This window comes from Notolepis coatsorum (genome assembly GCF_963971535.1).
Source record: "Notolepis coatsorum genome assembly, chromosome: 3".
Classification (NCBI taxonomy): Eukaryota; Metazoa; Chordata; class Actinopteri; order Aulopiformes; family Paralepididae; genus Notolepis; species Notolepis coatsorum.
Window position 1 is genome coordinate 205,798,500 of NC_140167.1, and position 22,799 is coordinate 205,821,298.

Consider the following 22,799-nt stretch of genomic DNA (forward strand, 5'->3'; position numbering starts at 1 on the left):
CTCTGATTCCTTTCATATTCTCCGCTGTGGATGTTTAATGGAGCGCCTGGATTGTGTTTCATTCAAGCATAAAATTGAAGTGTCTATGCGTGGATTGTGGATCTTGTCTCGTTCATTAATGTATAAACAATGAATTTATCCCATCTGGCACAGTGGCGCAGCGGTAGTGCTCAATCCTGCCAACCCAGCGACCGGTGTTCGAAACCCCGTGTTTCCAATATAATTTTTTGGAATATAATATTAATGATTATACGCCAAAGTAGCCTAGTTTCAAGTTAAAATATTATAAATCTACATGCATTGAGGATGTCATTCTTTATATAGCTCTCAACGTGCACCAAATTGAATTATTCCTACATCGCAAAAAGAAGGGAAAGACTAGGTTTCGAACCCCGGTCGTCTGCGTGAAAGTCAAAAGAAGAACCCGTTACACCACAGTGGAGATAAGTAAAAGATCGACCATACATCAATCAATGGGAAGAGAGCCGTATCGTTATTTTGTATAACAGTTTAACTAATTATTTTCGCTAGCAAGATCTCATTTGATTATTCAATCCAGCAGGCAAGTTTAAAGAAATATAATCTGATTGATTGAGGTAATGAGGGACTTAAAATTAGCCTATAGATAACGCATTTAACTTGTCGGCGAGGCGATTGAGCCGTACTGCAATATGTTAATAAAGTTTTAAATCAATTAATCAATCAATGCCGCTAGAGAATCAGGATCTCTGCTATCGATACGTGATGGCTTTTCAACTGGAGCGGCCGCGCGCACTTATCCTGGGTCTCAAGTCTGGCTTGAGTTAACGAGACTGAATCCACCTTCGAGGAACAGGAAAATCCCGGCTTCAAACATCGGGTTAACTGAATCTGGATAATGACATCTTGATCGACTTAGTTGAACCAGGTACGGGGAACGGGGCCCAGATAAATAACATTTCAACGCAGTAAAAAAAGCAATATTTTGATTTTCGGGTTTTGTCCACATATAAGCTGCACCGTTATATAAGCCGCAGGGTCGAAAAATGGGTGAAAAAGCTGCGGCTTATAGTCCGAAAAGTACGGTATATACCTTTGATTTGGAAATAGTAGCGTGTCCAGGCGAGAAACGCCAACGACTTTAGTCAAATTCACATAGCGCCCTATAACTTCAGGAATTAGCCCAGATCACTCCTAAACTATACAATATTCACCACGGGATAACGCGTGAACGTATACATGAAAAAATGATCTCTTTTTTGCATATTCGACGGGAGAAAGTGACTGTCAAATGACCATAGTATTGTCTCCATAGCTATAATAATTATAGAATATAGATATAGCTCTCCAAACATAGTGACGCACAGTGAAAATAGGCTATGGAAAGCTGGGGCATTCGCTACAGGGATAAGGGTAATGGCTGGCGCTGAAAGTGTTAAACTCAGTGAGATCTCAAGGTGCTTCACAGCAGAAAGAAAGAAACAAAAAAAAAGGTTTAAAACATTAAAATTAATAAATAAAAACTAAGGCTGTCAAAGTTAATGCGGTATTAACGCGTTATCGCCCGATTCTATTAACGCCACGTTTTTTTTTTTACTCACGAATCACGATTAACTTTTAAGACATTTTTTTTTTTTTTTTTTTTTTATCTTTTTTTTTTTTTTTACTAGACTTCACTCAGGTGTATTATTGATGCTCTCATTTATACTATGTTTGTTTCTAAAGTGTGTGTGTGAGTGTGTGTGAGATAGAGAGAGAGAGAGAGAGAGGGGGTGAGAGATGAGGAAGGGGCAAGAGAGAAAGAGAGCTGGGAGAGTGTGTGTGAGAGAGAGAGGGGGGGTGTGTGATTAATCAGCCCTTGTGTGGGTGAATGTAACAAAGTTCCTAACGTTTTCTTACCCCTATTATTTCATGCACACTTTATTCATTGTTTTAAATAATTATTTTCTTTTAAGTTATTTTGTGCATCACTCTGTTTTGAATTTGATGCAAATTTGCAATGCATGAGGGTCATCCTTTTGTGTTAAATGGCTGCATAAAGCAAGCATTTGTTGACTCATGTTGATAAGCGTATTAAAACTTGGAACTTGAAAAAGATCTGTTTAAGGTAGAGAATTTTTTTTTTATTAATTTGTGATTAATCGCGAGTTAACTATGGACAATCATGCGATTAATCGAGTTAAATATTTTAATCGATTGACAGCACAAAAACATAAGAATAAAAAAGGTTTAAAACATAAAAACATTTAAAATGAATAAAATAAAATAAAAACATAGAACATGGGAGCAGATTAAAAAACAGGCCCTAGTGGAAGGCAGAGTAAAATAACTGGGTTTTAAGGCAGCAAGGCAGACTGAGGCCTGATGGACCCGGCAGCTGATTCCACGGGCGCGGCCCCAGTGCAGAAAAAGCACGGTGCCCCATGGTTGACAGCCTGGTGCGTGGGATGGCGAGGAGGGTTTGGCTGCCAGACCTGAGTGACCTGGACGCAGGTTGAGGGGAGAGGAGGTCCTGGAGGTGGGTCAGACCTGAGTGACCTGGACGCAGGTTGAGGGGAGAGGAGGTCCTGGAGGTGGGTCAGACCTGAGTGACCTGGACGCAGGTTGAGGGGAGAGGAGGTCCTGGAGGTGGGTCAGACCTGAGTGACCTGGATGCAGGGTGAGGGGAGAGGAGGTCCTGGAGGTGGGTCAGACCTGAGTGACCTGGATGCAGGGTGAGGGGAGAGGAGGTCCTGGAGGTGGGTCAGACCTGAGTGACCTGGACGCAGGGTGAGGGGAGAGGAGGTCCTGGAGGTTGGTCAGACCTGGATGCAGGGTGAGGGGAGAGGAGGTCCTGGAGGTGGGTCAGACCTGAGTGACCTGGATGCAGGGTGATGGGAGAGGAGGTCCTGGAGGTGGGTCAGACCTGAGTGATTCATGGCCTTGTAGACCAGCAGGAGAACCTTGAAGCTGATCTGCTGGTTTATTGGCAGCCAGTAAGTAAGTAAGTAAAACTTTATTTGTACAGCGCCCTTCTCAGCACGAGTGCACAGAGTGCTTCACAGCATTTTAAAACATCAGTGAAAATACAAGAAATAAAACACGTGAAGAGAAGAAAAAACAAAAAAAAATTGCTAAAACAACAGAATATTGTTTGTGTTTGGACCATTTCAACAACTTCAAGGTAAGTGGCCCGGATTTTATGGTAATATAGAATTGGCCTGAGTAAGTAGTATGAAATTACGGTCATACTGTCGCCCGAGGGATCTGAAGTATACGTTAATGTGCCCCGGCTGTGAGGCATAGCGTTACATAATATACAGCAGGAGACCAGCCATTAGGTACCGGTAAATGGACTTTCTTTCAGGAGCCAAATGCTGCTCTGCATTCACCCATATCCGAGCCCCTCTCGTGACTGTGACGCACGCCAACACGGTTTGGCCGAGTGAATCCACAGTCCCTGGCTCCCCCATAGGGAACCACCCTGTTTTAACTCTGAAGAACTGGTCCGACGCTAAACGTTTGTTATACAAGTATCGCAGAGACATTTCAAAGGTACTCGCAGTTGCACGAGGGTCTTGGACAGAGAAACGCAATGGTTTGAAAGCTTGGCGTTGCTAATAAACATTTAAAAAAATGATAAGCGTGTAAACATCACCGAGATGGCAGTGCGGCTCTGCAGATATACCCTACTCCTCATTGCGGCGTTCGGGGGAGAGCAGCCATACGTTCTTCGCTGTTTACACGTTTATAATTAAAAAATAATAAAGTTTATTAGCAACATCCAAGCTTTCAAACCATTGCGTTTCTCTGTCCAAGACCCTCGTAGCAACATGCGAGTACCTTTGAAATGTCTCTGCGATACTTGTATAACGAACGTTTGGCGTCGGACCAGTTCTTCAGAGTTAAAATAGGGTGGTTTCCTATGGGGGAGCCAGGGACTTGGCCAAACGTTGTTGGCGTGCATCACGGTCACGACAGGGGCTACTACCCATATCCTAGCTTTGAAGCTGTGCACTAACTGGTAACTAGAGATGTATGCTTGTCTAATCATTTCTGCCCATCTCATTGGTCCTTCCAGCTAGAGGCGGAGCTTCGGCAGCGCATCCTGGAGAACAGCGATGGGGGAACCGTCAGCCCAGAGCTGAAGGCCAGGCTACGGCAGGTCAGACTGCACGCCCTTTAGGGGGCTTATTGTAAGATTACACTATTTACAATTTAGTCATTTAGCTGACACTTTTATCCAAAGTGACTTACAGATTGTGAACAGCATGTCACCAGGAGGTACATCTGTGGCAGCTAAGGGTCAGTGGCCTTGTTCATCAAATAATATCAAGCTTGAGTGTTACACTCCGAGTGCATAGTAGTATAGACATATTAGCAAGATGGGTAGTAGTATAAGAATAGTAGCATAGTATTAGGGTATATCATAGTAAAAAGACAGTAAGAGCTTTACATTTAAATTTAAAATGTGTTTGAAGTCAAGTTTTTTGTCGAAATGTGCTCACATTTTACAGTACATTTCAGATTATCTCCACTTAAGGTGTCTTGACTGGCGTCTCAACTGGACTCGACTGGGTGTCCTTTAGGCCAGCTTGTATCCTCGTAAAAGGCCTCTTCTTGACACATTATTCAGTGTGGTTCTGATTATGTCCATGACTCTTTTTAGGTCGTAGGTCAAAGACGTGAGGGATTATCGGTGCATGACCTCCCTGCAGAGTACAAGGTAGGAGATAACACTACGCTCCCTGGGTGCTCCTCTTCATTATTTAACACGCACAATGTTTACAAAAAGCACGCACATCCAAACACATAAATACTGGGTGCTGGTCATATGAGAGTCCGCACACAAGATGATGCTTGTACAAACATTCACTGGTATTACTCACTGGTTCTGAAGAACAACAGAATGTTCGAAGCACCACGGTGGTAATGCCGTTAGTCTAGTCTAGTGTGTGGACTCTATTTCCCAAGCGACATCACGCCATAAATGAATGAATGAAGTATGAATGAATGTTATGTTTTTTTTTGTAGTAGTAAAGACCCTAACCCTGTTAAAACAGCAGTCAAAGTGTATATTTTCAGCACTACGTTTGTTTACCAATGGTTTTAAATGTTATAAGTGAAATATGAGAATTGAGAAATGTATAGAAATCTAGTCAGGGAAAAAGGGCGAGTATTGACGTGAGGAAATTACACCACCATTTTGTTTGTAGTCCTATGAGGAGAGGAGACCCAGGACTTTCAATGGGCTTTCGAATAAATAAAAAAAACTACACTTCCTGGCTTACGCCAGCCCCTGTCAATCATCCGACTTCTATATTTACTTTTTTATTTCTTATTTTTCTGGATCATAAACCACAAACCTGAACGTTATTGCCATAAAACAGTTTCTCTACCTTTCTGTGAACGTCTAGCAAAAAATGGCGTTGCAATCTGATGAAAAATGGCAGAGAAATTTACATTATAAAAAAGTAACTATCTACAGTAGATTTCATTGATGGTTTGTGAATCACGCCTGGTGATACTAAATCCAGATTGAGCTCTGCCATTGGAAAGGGGAGATTTGGCCTGATCCATAGATGTGCGACTTGGCCATAATAAGGTAATTTATAGGCCTGATATTGTATATATATACCTTGTAGAAGTGGAGCAATCTTCCATTTACTTAGGTATGTATTTTTAGGCGGATTTTCTGAAAATAGGGCTCAGGTTTAAGATATTAACACATCATTGAATGAATAGAAATGCTTTTTATAATTGAGTACTTAACATGGTTTAGTTTACATGGACATTAGTATTCTGATATTATTCAGTATACTATCAATTCCCTTGGTAAGCAAGCAAGAAGACTTATGACACCATTTATTTATTATAAAGTAATCGCAATATTGTCCACAATAATCACAATCGCACTCTTTCACCAAATCGTGCAGCCCTACCGCTGACTCTAGTTCACCTCTCCATCCTCGTCCTCCTTGACCTCAGCGCAGCCTTCGACACCATCAACCACGCCATCCTCATCACTCTCCTCCAGTCCTCCCATGGCATAATTGGCACCGCCCTCCTGGTTTAAATGATATCTCTCCACTGCCCCAGTCACTCACGGTGTCCCCCAAGGCTCAGTACTTTGTCCCCTGCCTTTCATCTTCTACATCTTTCCACTTGGTCTGATCCTCCATCATTACAACTGCTATGCAGACGACACACAGCTCTACCTATCCACCAAGACCATCTCTGCAGCCACCCTCACCACCTGCCTCACAGACGATGCGAAATAACTTTCTGAAACTCAACTGCAACAAAATCATAATTTGAAATCATCTGCCCAAATTTGAAATCAACATCATCGGCCCAAACTTCCTCACCCGCTCCACCCAGGATTTCACTCTTAACAGTTGATGGTTCCATTGTCACTCCCTCCACTCCACATCCACAACCTTGGTATCATCCTCGACCCCACCCGCTCATTCCTCCCCATGTAAACCAGATCACCAAAACAGCCTGTTACCACCTCAGGAACATGGTCTGTCTCCGACCCGCCCCATCATTCTCTACTGCTGAAACTATGGTCCATGCATTCATTTTATTTCGATGTCTGCTGGACATGGATCATCAAACAACATCCTCAATATGTCAAACTCTGCTGCCCACATGCTCACCTCCACCCGCCGCTCTGACCACGTCACCCCTGTCCTCCATGACCTCCATTGGCTCCTGATCAAATACAGGATACATTTCAAAATACTTTTCACCTTCAAAGCCCTCTACAACCTGCCCCCCTACCTCTCTGACCTCCTCCTCCACCATCACCTCTACCTCTCTGACCTCCTCCTCCATCACCTCTACCTCTCTGACCTCCTCCTCCATCACCTCTACCTCTCTGACCTCCTCCTCCTCCATCACCTCTACCTCTCTGACCTCCTCCTCCATCACCTCTACCTCTCTGACCTCCTCCTCCTCCACCTCTACCTCTCTGACCTCCTCCTCCATCACCTCTACCTATCTGACCTCCTCTTCCATCACCTCTACCTCTCTGACCTCCTCCTCCATCACCTCTACCTCTCTGACCTCCTCCTCCTCCATCACCTCTACCTCTCTGACCTCCTCCTCCATCACCTCTACCTCTCTGACCTCCTCCTCCATCACCTCTACCTCTCTGACCTCCTCCTCCATCACCTCTACCTCTCTGACCTCCTCCTCCATCACCTCTACCTCTCTGACCTCCTCCTCCTCCATCACCTCTACCTCTCTGACCTCCTCCTCCATCACCTCTACCTCTCTGACCTCCTCCTCCATCACCTCTACCTCTCTGACCTCCTCCTCCATCACCTCTACCTCTCTGACCTCCTCCTCCATCACCTCTACCTCTCTGACCGCCTCCTCCATCACCTCTACCTCTCTGACCTCCTCCTCCATCACCTCTACCTCTCTGACCTCCTCCTCCATCACCTCTACCTCTCTGACCTCCTCCTCCATCACCTCTACCTCTCTGACCTCCTCCTCCATCACCTCTACCTCTCTGACCTCCTCCTCCATCACCTCTACCTCTCTGACCTCCTCCTCCATCACCTCTACCTCTCTGACCTCCTCCTCCATCACCTCTACCTCTCTGACCTCCTCCTCCTCCATCACCTCTACCTCTCTGACCTCCTCCTCCATCACCTCTACCTCTCTGACCTCCTCCTCCATCACCTCTACCTCTCTGACCTCCTCCTCCATCACCTCTACCTCTCTGACCTCCTCCTCCATCACCTCTACCTCTCTGACCTCCTCCTCCTCCTCCATCACCTCTACCTCTCTGACCTCCTCCTCCATCACCTCTACCTCTCTGACCTCCTCCTCCATCACCTCTACCTCTCTGACCTCCTCCTCCATCACCTCTACCTCTCTGACCTCCTCCTCCATCACCTCCACCTCTCTGACCTCCTCCTCCATCACCTCTACCTCTCTGACCTCCTCCTCCATCACCTCTACCTCTCTGACCTCCTCCTCCTCCATCACCTCTACCTCTCTGACCTCCTCCTCCATCACCTCTACCTCTCTGACCTCCTCCTCCATCACCTCTACCTCTCTGACCTCCTCCTCCATCACCTCTACCTCTCTGACCTCCTCCTCCATCACCTCTACCTCTCTGACCTCCTCCTCCTCCATCACCTCTACCCAGCGTTTCCGTTAGCCGGTAATTACCGGTATTTGTCCGGCAAAATCTCCTGAAGTCCGACATATTTAATTTCTCCGGTCTTAATGTCCGGTGAAAATAATTCCCTGAGTCTAAGCACAATTTGATTATTTGAATTGTATTAAAATAGGCTAAAATTAAATAGCCTATGCGATGAACGAAACGATCATTACATTTGTTTCCTCGTTGCTTCTAATAATGACAACGACGTTGTCAGCGAGAGCTTTAAAAACGTAGGTCTCGGTTCGCTTCATCGGACCAAACGCGAACCAAATATAGGAAGTGATTATTATTACCACTGCTCGCAGCACTCACTGCAAAACAAGCACACTGCATCTAATCTCTCTATCTATCTATCTATCTATCTATCTATCTCTCTCTCTCTCTCTCTCTCTCTCTCTCTCTCTATCTATCTATCTATGTCTGTGCATCTTGGGAAGAAGGAAGAAAAAACGCGGCTTATTATTATTACCGAGGCGCGCGGCTTATTATATTATTAAAACGGCTACTTGTGGGCACTCATAAAAACACCGTGGTCTACAAGTTGTTTAGCGAGAGGATGGTGGTAGGTAATGTGCTTCAATAGAACAATGGATCAATGCCATGTCAAAACTCGGCTCCGCTGATCTGGGCTCCGCAGTACACACACAGACACACACACACGCGCGCGCGCACACACAGGATCGCAGCCACACACACATTTCCACTGTCCAATAGACAAGCGCCCTTTTCGACCGCGTGACATTGAGGTGGAGAGAGTAGTCACGCAAACCACGATAATGTTGCAGTCTCTCTGCTTTCTCAGTTCTTCGCTTGATATAATTAATACAAATGTCCAATATAACGGAATTCGTTAGCTCATAAAAATGTGATTATAACAGACTGCTGTTTAATGTCGGACCGACTGCCACATACGCGGTCTATTTTATTTCAAGTCAGCAGCAGCACGGAGACGGAGTATCGAGGGACTTATTTTATTTGGAATATATTAATGACTGTATACGCAAAAGTAGCCTAGTTTTAAGTAATAATATTATAAATCTACATGCCTTGAGGATGACATGAGCCTGCCTATCAATTGTTTTAAAGCTCAATAAACTATGACCGGAATTAATCTCATTTGTCCGGTAGTTGAAATCTTGCAGGTCACGGAGACCGGCAACAATTTTTTCTAACGGAAACCCTGCCTCTACCTCTCTGACCTCCTCCTCCACCTCCTCTACCTCTCTGACCTCCTCCTCCATCACCTCTACCTCTCTGACCTCCTCCTCCATCACCTCTACCTCTCTGACCTCCTCCTCCATCACCTCTACCTCTCTGACCTCCTCCATCACCTCCACCTCTCTGACCTCCTCCTCCATCACCTCTACCTCTCTGACCTCCTCCTCCATCACCTCTACCTCTCTGACCTCCTCCTCCATCACCTCTACCTCTCTGACCTCCTCCTCCATCACCTCTACCTCTCTGACCTCCTCCTCCTCCATCACCTCTACCTCTCTGACCTCCTCCTCCATCACCTCCACCTCTCTGACCTCCTCCTCCATCACCTCTACCTCTCTGACCTCCTCCATCACCTCTACCTCTCTGACCTCCTCCTCCATCACCTCTACCTCTCTGACCTCCTCCTCCATCACCTCTACCTCTCTGACCTCCTCCTCCATCACCTCCACCTCTCTGACCTCCTCCTCCATCACCTCTACCTCTCTGACCTCCTCCATCACCTCTACCTCTCTGACCTCCATCACCTCCACCTCTCTGACCTCCTCCTCCATCACCTCTACCTCTCTGACCTCCTCCTCCATCACCTCTACCTCTCTGACCTCCTCCTCCTCCATCACCTCTACCTCTCTGACCTCCTCCTCCATCACCTCTACCTCTCTGACCTCCTCCTCCATCACCTCTACCTCTCTGACCTCCTCCTCCATCACCTCTACCTCTCTGACCTCCTCCTCCATCACCTCTACCTCTCTGACCTCCTCCTCCATCACCTCTACCTCTCTGACCTCCTCCTCCATCACCTCTACCTCTCTGACCTCCTCCTCCTCCATCACCTCTACCTCTCTGACCTCCTCCTCCATCACCTCTACCTCTCTGACCTCCTCCTCCATCACCTCTACCTCTCTGACCTCCTCCTCCATCACCTCTACCTCTCTGACCTCCTCCACCAGACCTCTACCCGTCACCTCAGGTCTGTTGACACCAATCTCTTGCTTCCCATCAGTACCTAGCTCTGGACCTTACTTCCCATCAGTACCTAGCTCTGGACCTTACTTCCCATCAGTACCTAGCTCTGGACCTTACTTCCCATCAGTACCTAGCTCTGGACCTTACTTCCCATCAGTACCTAGCTCTGGACCTTACTTCCCATCAGTACCTAGTTCTGGACCTTACTTCCCATCAGTACCTAGCTCTGGACCTTACTTCCCATCAGTACCTAGCTCTGGACCTTACTTCCCATCAGTACCTAACTCTGGACCTTACTTCCCATCAGTACCTAGCTCTGGACCTTACTTCCCATCAGTACCTAGCTCTGGACCTTACTTCCCATCAGTACCTAGCTCTGGACCTTCCCATCAGTACCTAGCTCTGGACCTTCCTTCCCATCAGTACCTAGCTCTGGACCTTCCCATCAGTACCTAGCTCTGGACCTTCCTTCCCATCAGTACCTAGCTCTGGACCTTCCCATCAGTACCTAGCTCTGGACCTTCCTTCCCATCAGTACCTAGCTCTGGACCTTGCTTCCCATCAGTACCTAGCTCTGGACCTTGCTTCCCATCAGTACCTAGCTCTGGACCTTCCCATCAGTACCTAGCTCTGGACCTTCCCATCAGTACCTAGCTCTGGACCTTGCTTCCCATCAGTACCTAGCTCTGGACCTTCCCATCAGTACCTAGCTCTTGGGGCGACGGGGCCTTCGCTGCAACTGCCTCCTCCTTTTGGAATGTTCTCCCCAACCACATCTGCAACGCCAACACCCTACCGTCCTTTAAAACAGCCCTTCACCTTTATTTGTATCCCATTCTGTAAAGCGCCTTTGAGCACCATGAAAATATCTATACTAGTCCAACGTATTATTATTATTATTATTATTATTCAGTAAATTATCACATTTACGGTTAGTTCTACAAGTTCAATTTCCATGGTAATATTCACAATATTCTGTGATCAGGATATGACCATGCATGTACACACCTTAGCCTGACATAGCTTGTATCATTCCACAATATCACTGCCTGTAAATTCACTCAGTTTATAGTGTAAGCTCATTCCATCTTTTGTCTTTTGCTCACCAGAGGCTGTTTGGAGAGGAGCTGCCTCTGGCTCACAGTGGCTTCCTGAGCACCACTGAGATGGTGGGCGCTCTCACCGACATCTTCTACCTGAAACCTGGGGCGGGTGACGAGGGTTGGATCGTCATCGACATCCAAGACACTGCAAGCACACAGAACGGTACTGAACAGTTAGCCTGCCCTTTCCACCTGGTTCCACATAGTGCAGCACGATTGATCTAATCTCAATTGCAATCGTGATGTCAGCCTGTGCAATTATATGAACTGCGATTTTGCAATTTAACCAAAACAATTTGACCGGGTCCAGCGGTAAGAGACTCATATCTAGAAGTCGGATTGCGAGGAAATGTATAAAATGTTTAAATTTTTTATTATCACAGTTTGAATGTAACCCTCTGAGGTCGAAGCTCCCGTGAGCGGAGAACACCTTTGACGAAAAGGTGTGAAAACAGCCTCATCTCGGCGGAGAGGATTTCATAAATGCTGAAAATATTGCGCGATTGAAAATAATTTGATATTCGCAATTTCTAGTGCATTGAAATGTTCTGAGGGGCGTGGCCAGGCGACATGGGGTGAGGTCGTGTTTCAGCTGAGCTCCCCAAGGAATGTTCTTTTAACATACGTTAAACCATTAGTATAATTTTGTCTTATGTACAGTATTTTGTTGGATACGTCGAGTATACACACTTTGACCATTGGAATGGCAGCTAAACGATCAGTCGCTCTGGGAATAACTCCCCCGCCCGCTAGCGTGTCTCCCTCGGTTGAGCTAAAGGACACGAGCCTGGCTACAATTAGCAAGCTAATAGCCAGCTCTGCGGCCAGCCATGCCGCAAAAGGAGCTATTCGAGAGCTTTGGACGAACGGTCATGTTGGAAATCAGGCCAGCAATTGATTTAGTCATGGAAAGAGTGGAATCGCTGAATTCCATAGCCACGGCTAACGCAGCTGAAATAACATCCCTAACCGAAGAAACGTCTAAACAAGCTGAGAGACTACTTTTCTGGAGGGGGCACTGCTTAACAAGCAATCGGAGGTGACCGGGATGCAAGCTACGATCTGTGAGATGCAGTCCCGAGAGAGACGTCTCAACGTTCGTATTGTGGGAGTCCCAGAGGGATCCGAGGGAGGCCGTCTTGTGGACTCCATGCCATGCTTGTTGCAGCAGATTGTGGGCCTTGACGTTCTTACCACCCCTCCAGTGTGTGAGACGGCCTACAGAACTGGCCCGGCAAGGTCCGACGGGAGCCGGGTGCCTAGACCCATTATTGCGAGGCTCCACAGTCTGCGCACAAAGGAGCTGATGATGCGGGCGGCCCGCTCCAGGAGGGGACAATTGCACTTGGGTGACTGTAAAGTGGCCATTTTCGAGAACTTCACGCCTGAAGTTCTAGCTCAGAGAGGGAAATATCGAGAGATCATGTCCCTTCTGTGGAAGATGGACCTCCGCCCAACTTTGCTATTCCCAGCCAGCCTTTCGGTGAAAATGAAGAGAGAAGAACACAGGCAGGTATGGTCGCTAATAAGGGGGGAGGAGTATGTGAAGAAAGAGGTGATTGACCCTGGAAATGGCACAGAGTGACTGCTGCTCGAGGTCCTTCAAACTAATTTAACATTTGCCTTGATTACCACTCTGTAACAAGCTGGACTCATGCTCGTTTGACTAGCTGACATGTGCTCAACTCAAGCTAGCTGGACAAATATGTAGAATGACACTGTGCTATCATAACAGGCTAGACTAACCTTGGTTTGTTTAGCCAAGCTAGCTGGCCAATTGCTAAATGCTACACATGCACATTCAAGCTAACAGGACGTATGAACGAATAGACACAAGTAAGTGGAGTGACACTGTGTGCTATCGTGACAGGCTAAGCTGGCCTTATGTTTATTTGATAATTTTTTCTGTTAAATTAAGCTAGCTGGTCAATTGATGGAGTACTGCATGTATCCATGTGAGCTAACTGGACACGGCTATGTGCGAGAATCACATTGTGCTCCGTCACATCAAGCTAAACTTGTGTGCATCAGGACACCATGTGCTCATTCAAGCTAGCCGTTCTTTCGCCCTGACTGGGCATGCACGGCAATTGACGCTTAATTAACGCGGCCGGTGTTAGTCGGCCTGATGCACCGGCTGCCAGACTAGTTCAAGTTCAAGTTTCTTTATTAGTTGTCATACAGAAATACAGGATACTTTTGTATGAAATGCTTCTTTCTATTTTGCTCCTGAGAGTGTGCTAGACTAGAGACTAGAGTCTATTGACGGTGACTGTTATTGTTAAAGGATTGGATTTACTGTTTCATGTCTTTTTGCTGCATAATCAATACATTTGACAATATTTCAGAAGATGTGGTCCCACCGGACACAGACCATTGTTGTTGTCCTGGCAGTTAGCCAACGTTTAATGTGGGCCACAGTTACAACTACAGTTACAACTATGTTATAATTATATTATATTTTAGGCGGATTTTCAGAAAATAGGGCTCCGGGCTTAACACATTCGGGGCCATTGGGATGCGTCTAATAAATCTCTAGAGGACCGGCAAATGTAAACAGATGTGGGGCTGTTTGTAGAGCTAAATCTATACTTTATAGTATTGCTATCTGTTCATTCTCATTGTCAATTGGGACCATAAACCGTCCCTTCAAAATGGATTAAAGAAATAATTTTTTCATCAATACGTTCTCATTTTATAGCGCTGTGAATATAAGCGTTATACGGCATTTCGTCTAGTATATTTCCTGGGAGGCGAGATAAAGGGCTAATAGTTACTAATGTTATATCCAATGGCATTTCCGTTATACATATGCTACAGTTAAAACTCAAACTGCATATGATCGGCAGTGGCACAATCCTCAAGCATGTACCGTAATTCCTCTAATAGTAACCGGTATTCAATTAAAAACCGGGTCTCTATTAATGACCGGGTGCACTGTTGAGCTAAGCAATTATAAACCGGCCTCCTAATACAAGCCGGGTATATTTTGTTATTGTTGTTATATGCTGGCCTGGCTGTGCAGTAAATACCATATAATGGTATGGTGTTAATGTTTACCAAGAGAGTAAGCCTACCTCAGAATTGTATAAAACGAAGTAATAATAATATTATTATTATTATATTATTATTATTATTATTATTATTATTATTATTATTATTATTATTATTATTATTATTATTATTATTATTATTATACCAGTATTGTGATTGCATTTTACTTTATTTAACTTTTTTTGACCACCTGTAATTGCACTGTTTACTACCGTATTTCATACAGTATTTGGTTTCAATAAATGAACCCAGTACATTTTACTGGGTTCAAACTGACAAAATGTTGATTTATTCATTATGATCCGTTTGAAAATTTGAAATATAGGCCTCTCTCTGATACATGCCTCCTCCTAATACAAGCCTGGTATCCGCTACAGTTGAAACAAATACAAGCCGGGGTTACTATTAGAGGAATTACGGTATGCATGAAAGGGGGGGGGGACGTCGTTTCTTTTTTTGATTACCAATAACCGTGTTCGTCTAAGTAGCCACATAGGCCGATCGTATCGCATCATAACGAGGCTCAATCGGGCTGTAATTTACGTGAAAAAGATCTTACCATGAGCCGGTTGGATCCCCCCGAGCATTTCCCCGTTATCGATCGCCATCTGGTAGATCGATATGTCCATTGGCTGATGATAAATCCCCTTATTGCATAGTGAAATCCGCAATTCAAAACTGACCTCCTCCTCCACCTCTACCTCTCTGACCTCCATCACCTCTACCTCTCTGACCTCCATCACCTCTACCTCTCTGACCTCCTCCATCACCTCTACCTTTCTGACCTCCTCTTCCACCTCTACCTCTAAGATATTTTTCACGTAAATTACATGTGGCTACTTAGATGAACACGGTTATTGGTAATCAATAATAAGAAACAACGTCCCCGTCCCCCCCCCCCCTTTCATGCATACATGCTTGAGGATCGTGCCGATCATATGCAGTTTGAGTTTTAACTGTAGCATCTGTATAACGGAAATGCCATTGGATATAACGTTAGTAACTATTAGCCCTTTATCTCGCCTCCCAGGAAATATACTAGACCAGTGGTTCCCAAACTGTGGTGCGCGAGCGCCCTCTAGGTGGTGCGTGACATGAAAAGGCTAATGGTGGTAAACCTTTTTTGAATTTTTTTTACAATAAAATTTCATAGAAAATCTTAGTCAAACCTTTAGTATTATGGGTATTAAATATGCTGGCAGAGTACATGCATCCATGTTGTCGTGAACATTTTAATTAAATAAAGAAATTCCCTATCCATAGTCGCCGTGGGAAGAGATAAAATAAAAAATAAAATCTGTGCACGGAGACCAGCAACAATTTTTTCTAACGAAACCCATTGGGGTCAGCTAGGTCGGGAGGTGACAGGGGGTGCACGGCCAAAAAAGTTTGGGAACCGCTGTACTAGACCAAATGCCGTATAACGCTTATATTAGCGCCCCTAAGAGGATCTGGCCGGTATTGCACGTTGGCGAATTCAAAGAGTAGGGTAAATCTGCAGTGCCGCTCGGCGACCTTGAATAGGTTATTAAAATGGAATAAAAGCAATAACAACTTGCCACGGATATATCCATGCTTCTGTCCACAACGGGTGGAATCGAAACACGGAGATCTCCGTGGTCGGGCGCCATTGTGTTAAGAGGTTAAGCCCGGCGCCCTATTTTCTGAAAATCCGCCTAAAATACATACCTAAGTAAATGGAAGATTGCTCCACTTCTACATGGTCCACTTGCATGTTCTTGGTATCTAGGGACATCTATGGATCTCAGTGAATGTATTCCCAGTGTCGGAAATATTGTGTCTATTACTAGGCTTGCTTAAATTGTGATGAAACGAAGGAGAATATGAATTATGACAGTGAAAATGCTAAAAATTACCAGACATGAAAAACTGCCACTGAGCTCATTCAGTACCTTCTTGAGATCACGTGTACAAAAAGTCTAAGGAAATTAATAAAGGGAAGATGATTAACACTTTGATCGCCGGGGTTAAATTCATAATTTACCATCCCTCGCCAGCCCTATTTAACATGGAGAAGTTCCCCTTCTTTGCAGGGCTATAACTTTTTAAATTGTATTGCTAAATTGACATTACCATGGCCCATTCAAAGTCCTATATCTATTGTTCAGGGTGTAGCAACGTTATACTTTTTCATTCACATATTCATACTAAAATACGGTCTAAAGTATAAGTATGTTTTTATCGTTTTCTGCAGCTTTCTTCAGAACGTGATTTATAGCCCTAAATGCATTATATTGATGATTGTATACAGTTTGATAGCAATCGGCGAGAGATAAAAAATTTCAACTGCACGTACTTCTAGAAGTTACTACGTATGATCTGATGTTGACCGGATGGGAGGGGGGTCGTTTATAATTCCGTGGGCAACGTTATATCATTCATCTAGTGTGGGTGATATGATCATTAGAGCAGTTAGTATAGAAGACATTAAAAAATAACGCTGAAACTCACCGTAGCTTCCTCTCGCCGTTGGGAGATGAGCGTGGAACAGAATTTTTTCTATTATGGGATGTACAAATACCCGATCCATTTCCAGGTTGTATAATAGTATATACGTCCAAATCATGTTTATCGAGTTATTGGCAACGGATCGATATCCATTGTGTCGAGCTCGAGTCCCGGGACCTATAGCGAGTGATCGGACCAAATTGAAATGAGCACCAGCTTCCACTTCCCTGTTTCTTCCCTGGGCGATCCGCCGATCGGCCACCAGCTGGCGCTCTTGAACCGTTAGAGAGTTGACAGGGGCTCACCAGTACATATAATGTCTCCGGGGGAGAAATATGATTTCGATCACAGATTTTTGAAATATTGATATCAAAGACGCTGTCCAGCGTCAACGGCAGAATGAGCATGGCGGGGAATAACGTGTTTCAGCGTCAACGGCGATTAAAGGGTTAAACAGAAGGTTTTGTAGATACAGTACTGAATTCTGCCATCCGGACCCATGCAATTTTATAGAATATAGAATATGAGGCCTATAAATGACCTTATTATAGCCAACTCGCACATCTATGGATCGGGCCAAATCTCCTCTTTCAAATGGCAGAGTTCAATTTGAATTTATGAAGAATGAAATCTACTGTATGTACAGTCAGCTTATTCTTGCGACAGGTCCGCCAATTTGGATTGGATTTCAACACAGATGGGTGCTAAATGTTCACAGAAGGTAGACACACTAACTGCGCTCCAATCTATGCCAATAACGTTCAGTTTTGTGATATAGTATCCCGAGAAATAAGAGAAATAAAAAAAATTCATACACGTCATTTGCTTGACTGTAGTTACTGTAGTTTTTAAAAATGTCAACGCTCATTGAGAGCTCTGGATGCTCTGTGCTCATATGACTACAAATCATCATCATTCGGTGACGGCCACTAATTAAAAATGGCGGATCTCCGTGAAAATATGATCACATTTCAAAAACTAAAATCTCACCAATAACACTTTAACCTATTGGTAAACAAACTTATTGCTGAAAATAAGGGGGGGGGTCAGGGTTTTACTGTTACGTGTTTCTGTGTTGTTGTTTTGTGTTTGTGTATTTGTTCCTCCAAAATGATGGGGCTGACCGCCTGGACTCTTCGGGACCGACATTCCCCGGCTCTGCCTTTGCTGCATTGGTATGTTTTTAACACATTGAGTGCCAGCAGGGGGCACACGATTTATCGCTTGAATGCCAGCCTTTTGGGACTGATTTTCCGATATTTCATGATTTTCGCGGAGGTATTTCTATATTCTATATTATGGCTATGTGTCTAATACGCCCGTCGCTTATCAATGACTTGCTTGGAGTCAACATGTACGAAACGGATTGTTTTTTCATCTGTACATTTCCGTTTTATACCGTTTTGAAAAACTTACGTTTTTGGACATTTCTAGGAAAAAAAATTAAGATTACGCGGAAATAGCCATTTACTGGAATACACACAACATGTAATTTTCCGGCTGATTTATGAATCGTTTTCAAATAAACGCTAGATTATCGATAGTATATGTGTACTTATCCTTACCTCACATCAGATGTTCTGCAAAAAGATTATTCCAATTCCTGATCGCCATTCCAAATATCGATCGCGTTTATTGATCCAACCTCGAAACACATATTCCACGCTGCTCTGAGGGTCCCCAATGAATGCAATCATCTCGGGTTACATGCCTGAGAAGTAAAATGTGGAATCCGGGTTTTTCCCCCCCCATGCATTTCCATTGAGTCCAATCCAATGGGTGCATTACCATCCGGGAGATAGGGGGCAGTATTTTCCCTTTTCAAGGTCAGAGCCAGTCCCAATGATAACGTGAGGCTGGATTGATGAAAAATGAATGGATATCGCTAATAAAAGCAATAACGATTAAATAACGAGATTTCTCGTCGTTGGCACTCAACGCATGACGGCGAACAACGAGATTTCTTGTCGTTGGCACTCAAAGTGTTAATAGTGCTGTCGGGTGATAAAAAAAATTTATCTAATTAATTACAGGATTTGTAATTAATTAATTAATCGCATAACCATTTTAGGCCTGATATTTTATATTCTATAATCATATTTCAAATTTCATGTGTCTGGATGGCAGAATTCAGTACTGTATCTTCAAAACCTTCTGTTTAATCATCTTCCCTTTATTCATTTGCTTAGATTTTTCAGGTCTGGTCAATTTTAGCATGGTGTTATTCACAGTAAAAAAAAAAAGAATTGAATTGATATTCTCATTTGGTTCATTACAATTTACTCAAGCCTAGTAACAGACACAGTATTTATGACACTGGGAATATTGAGTTTATTAGGATCCCCATTAGCTGTTGCATGACAACAACTAGTCTTCCTGGGGTCCACATAAAACATTACATTCGACAAGACTTTTACAGAACAGTAAATAAATAAAAAGAAAACTGATTTCCGAAGTCTATTTTCCTTCAAGCATTGACTTTCTTATTTTCCATCATATACCACTTATTTTCTGATTTTCATTTCATTGGAAAGAAAATAATGATGATAATAATAATGATAATAAAATAAGAATAAAGTACTGCATCTTTTACTGCATTTACAGATGCCAGCCTTCAATTCAACATTGGGTGCCAACAACGAGATTTCTCGTTATTTCTCGCCATGCGTTGCTTGCCAATAACGAGATTTCTCGTTGTTTAATCGCTATTTCTTTTATTAGCGATATCCATTAATTTTTCATCCATCCAGCCTGACGTTATCATTGGGAATGGCTCTGAGCTCGAAAAGGGCAAATACCGCCCCCTATCGTCTCCCGGATGGTAATGCACATCATTGGATTGGATTCAGTGGCCATGTGCATCAGAGAAAAACTCCGGTCCAGGGTTTCCCCATCTCTGGCAAGCAGTGTCTGTTACCACATTCACTGGGGAGGCTCGGAGCAGCTTTCGATTATGCGTTTCGGACTATAATGTTGGATCAATAAACACGATCAATATTTGGAATGGCGATCAGGAATTGGATTAATCTTTTTGCACAACATCTGATGTCAAGTCAAGTAATTTATTTATAGAGCACATTTAAAAGCTCGAGAGCCAACCAAAGTGCTGTACAGTACAGTCAAAGCATAAAATCAATGTCCTATAAAATACACAAATACAAAAAGGCACAACAGGACAGGACAGTACATTAAAAAAATAGGACAAGCGGATAGGGGAGCACAAAGTACAGTATAGCACACCGGGGACAGAGGAGCACAAGAAGAGATACAAGAGGGAGGGGGCAGGATAAAATTGCATGGGAGTGTGTGGGTTAGGGTGTGGGAGAATCAGGATTAATTGAAGGCTAGGGAATAAAAGTGGGTTTTTAAACGGGCCTTAAATGTCTCCAGCGTAGGGGCAGATCGAATGTGAGGTAAGGACTCTATTTTACCAGTATTGGGTTAATCAGATGTTTTTTCATAGCGATCACAACGTGTGTGTGTGTGCGTGTGCGTGTGTGTGTGTGTGTGTGTGTGTGTGTGTGTGTGTGTGTGTGTGTGTGTGTGAGTGTGTGAGTGTGTGAGTGTGTGAGTGTGTGAGTGTGTGAGTGTGTGAGTGTGTGAGTGAGTGAGTGAGTGAGTGAGTGAGTCGTTAGCGCTGACCAGGTCATGGATAATAGATTTTTCAGCCCGCTTCTCTAGCGTGCATAAGTGCACATATACTATCGATAATCTAGCGTTTATTTGAAAACTATTCATAAATCAGCCGAAAAATTACAACGTGTTTTGTGTATTCCACTAAAGGGCTATTATCGAGGAATTTCTCTGAAATTACTAGAACTCTCCGATACTATACTCGTATTCAAAACGGTATAAAACTGAAATGTACCAATGAAAAAACAATCCGTTTCGTACATGTTGACTGCAAGCACGTCATTGACAAGCGAGGGGTGTTTTAGACACATAATTTAAGATGTAGTTTAAGCGTTCGCAAATATCCCCGACCTCCCATTGACTAAAGCGCTGGCACTCAAGGGGTTATCTGGGCAAAGGGGCGTGGCAACCAATGTGTTAAGGTACAACTACCTGAAATGAAAATAAATTTCAGGTAGAGAATACATTCCCTGAGATCCATAGATGTCCCTAGAATCAGATACCAAGAACATGCAAATGGACCATAAAAAAAAAAAAAAAAAAAAAAATTGTAAATGTTTATTCTACGACGTTCTTATGGAATTAATGGGAAAAAATTATAATATTTATAATTTATTTCAATTTTTTATAAATGTTGAGTACATTTTCATAACGCGATAATTTGCTGTGTAATTAATCTAATTAACCCGATAAACGTACAGCCCTAGTTTTTAAACTCACAAACTAATACAACCATGGCTAGAATAAACACTTTAATATGGAACACAGGGGCTGAACACGTCACACGAGCGCACTAGTGTCTTTGCCTGGTGTTAGATGTTCCGATAATCCCAGTGAGTGATGGATAGACGATAGTGTCCTGCGTTGTGTACTTTTTTAATGATCCCTCTGGTGTGCTCACGGAAACATCTGATAATCCCAGGCAGAATGAACACCTCATACGATTCAGTTGACAATCATCAAGGAGAACTTTATTCAACCAGACAGGGTAGTTTTACAGGAATAAAGTGGTCTTCCTTGACATACGCAGCAGCTTGTGATAAGGTCCAGTGATTTAAAGTTCATTTGATAAAGTCCGTTAATAAAAGTCCAATTGATCAGCTCCTCATAATCCTCTCTCTCTCTCTCTCGTTCCGTTATTTCTCAACTGAAGATGAATCACCCCCCCCCCCACCTCCTCCTGCTCCATCCTTATCTTAGGAATGCTGTTGTGACTGCTAGGCACCGGGTCGCCTAGCGACCTGCTCCAGACTTGCCCTACTTACACTATCAAAAGAGAGGGGTCACACCTCTTCTCTGCCATGCAGAGAGTAACTGTTTTGCTCATCAACATTAATTCATATTATAATCACAGACGAATCACCACAATTCTTCAGTCCCTCCTTTTGATTCGACAGAACATATGTTCACTTGATTATACAGGATTAATTATTCCCCTAAATTATACCAGGGTTAATCAATAGATTCCCCCCCCCCCCCTAGGCACCTTTCACTATCCTTACAGAGGTATCATTTCCATGGGCACCGAGGCCCCCTGTAAACGCCGTAACCGAGGCCCTGTTCCCCCCAACAAGACGCGCTGGATCAGGCAACGGACCAGACTGACAAACACCAGCACCACTGTCAGCACCAATACCATGGGCGCGGCCAACTGCATTAACATGGCTGACCATGAGCTCCCTGACAGCCACGCGAAAAAAGAGGACCCCCCAGAGCCAGAGGCCGGGGAAAATTGGGTCGCCATCTTCCGTATCAACTCTATCTGCTCCCTGAGGGGTTTGGAATTGTCTGGTATATAGAAACAACAGGTCGTGTTCAGGACCCGGCACAAACCGCCTGCCTTAGCATAGATCATGTCCAAACCCATCCGATTCTGCAAGGCCACCTGACGCATTTGCACCATTTCCTCATTGACCAGACCCAGAGCTGCCTGTGTTCGATTGGCTAAAGCCCCATAGGCTCCCGCCAACTTCCCCACATCCCATGTCAACAGCTCCACCCCCACCCCTGGTAACAAGAACATTAAGAGATCTTCCCCCACCCCGTGCTGTGTTACCAACCCCTCTATCGATCCTGACACCTCCTCCCTCCTATACCGATGACTGGAGTGCTGACTCGACTCGCTGGGGAGACCAACACCATGGATTCGCTCAACTGACTCCCAGGTCCGGTGCACGACCACTCCTGGGAGAACAAATGCCAGATAACAGGTGCCA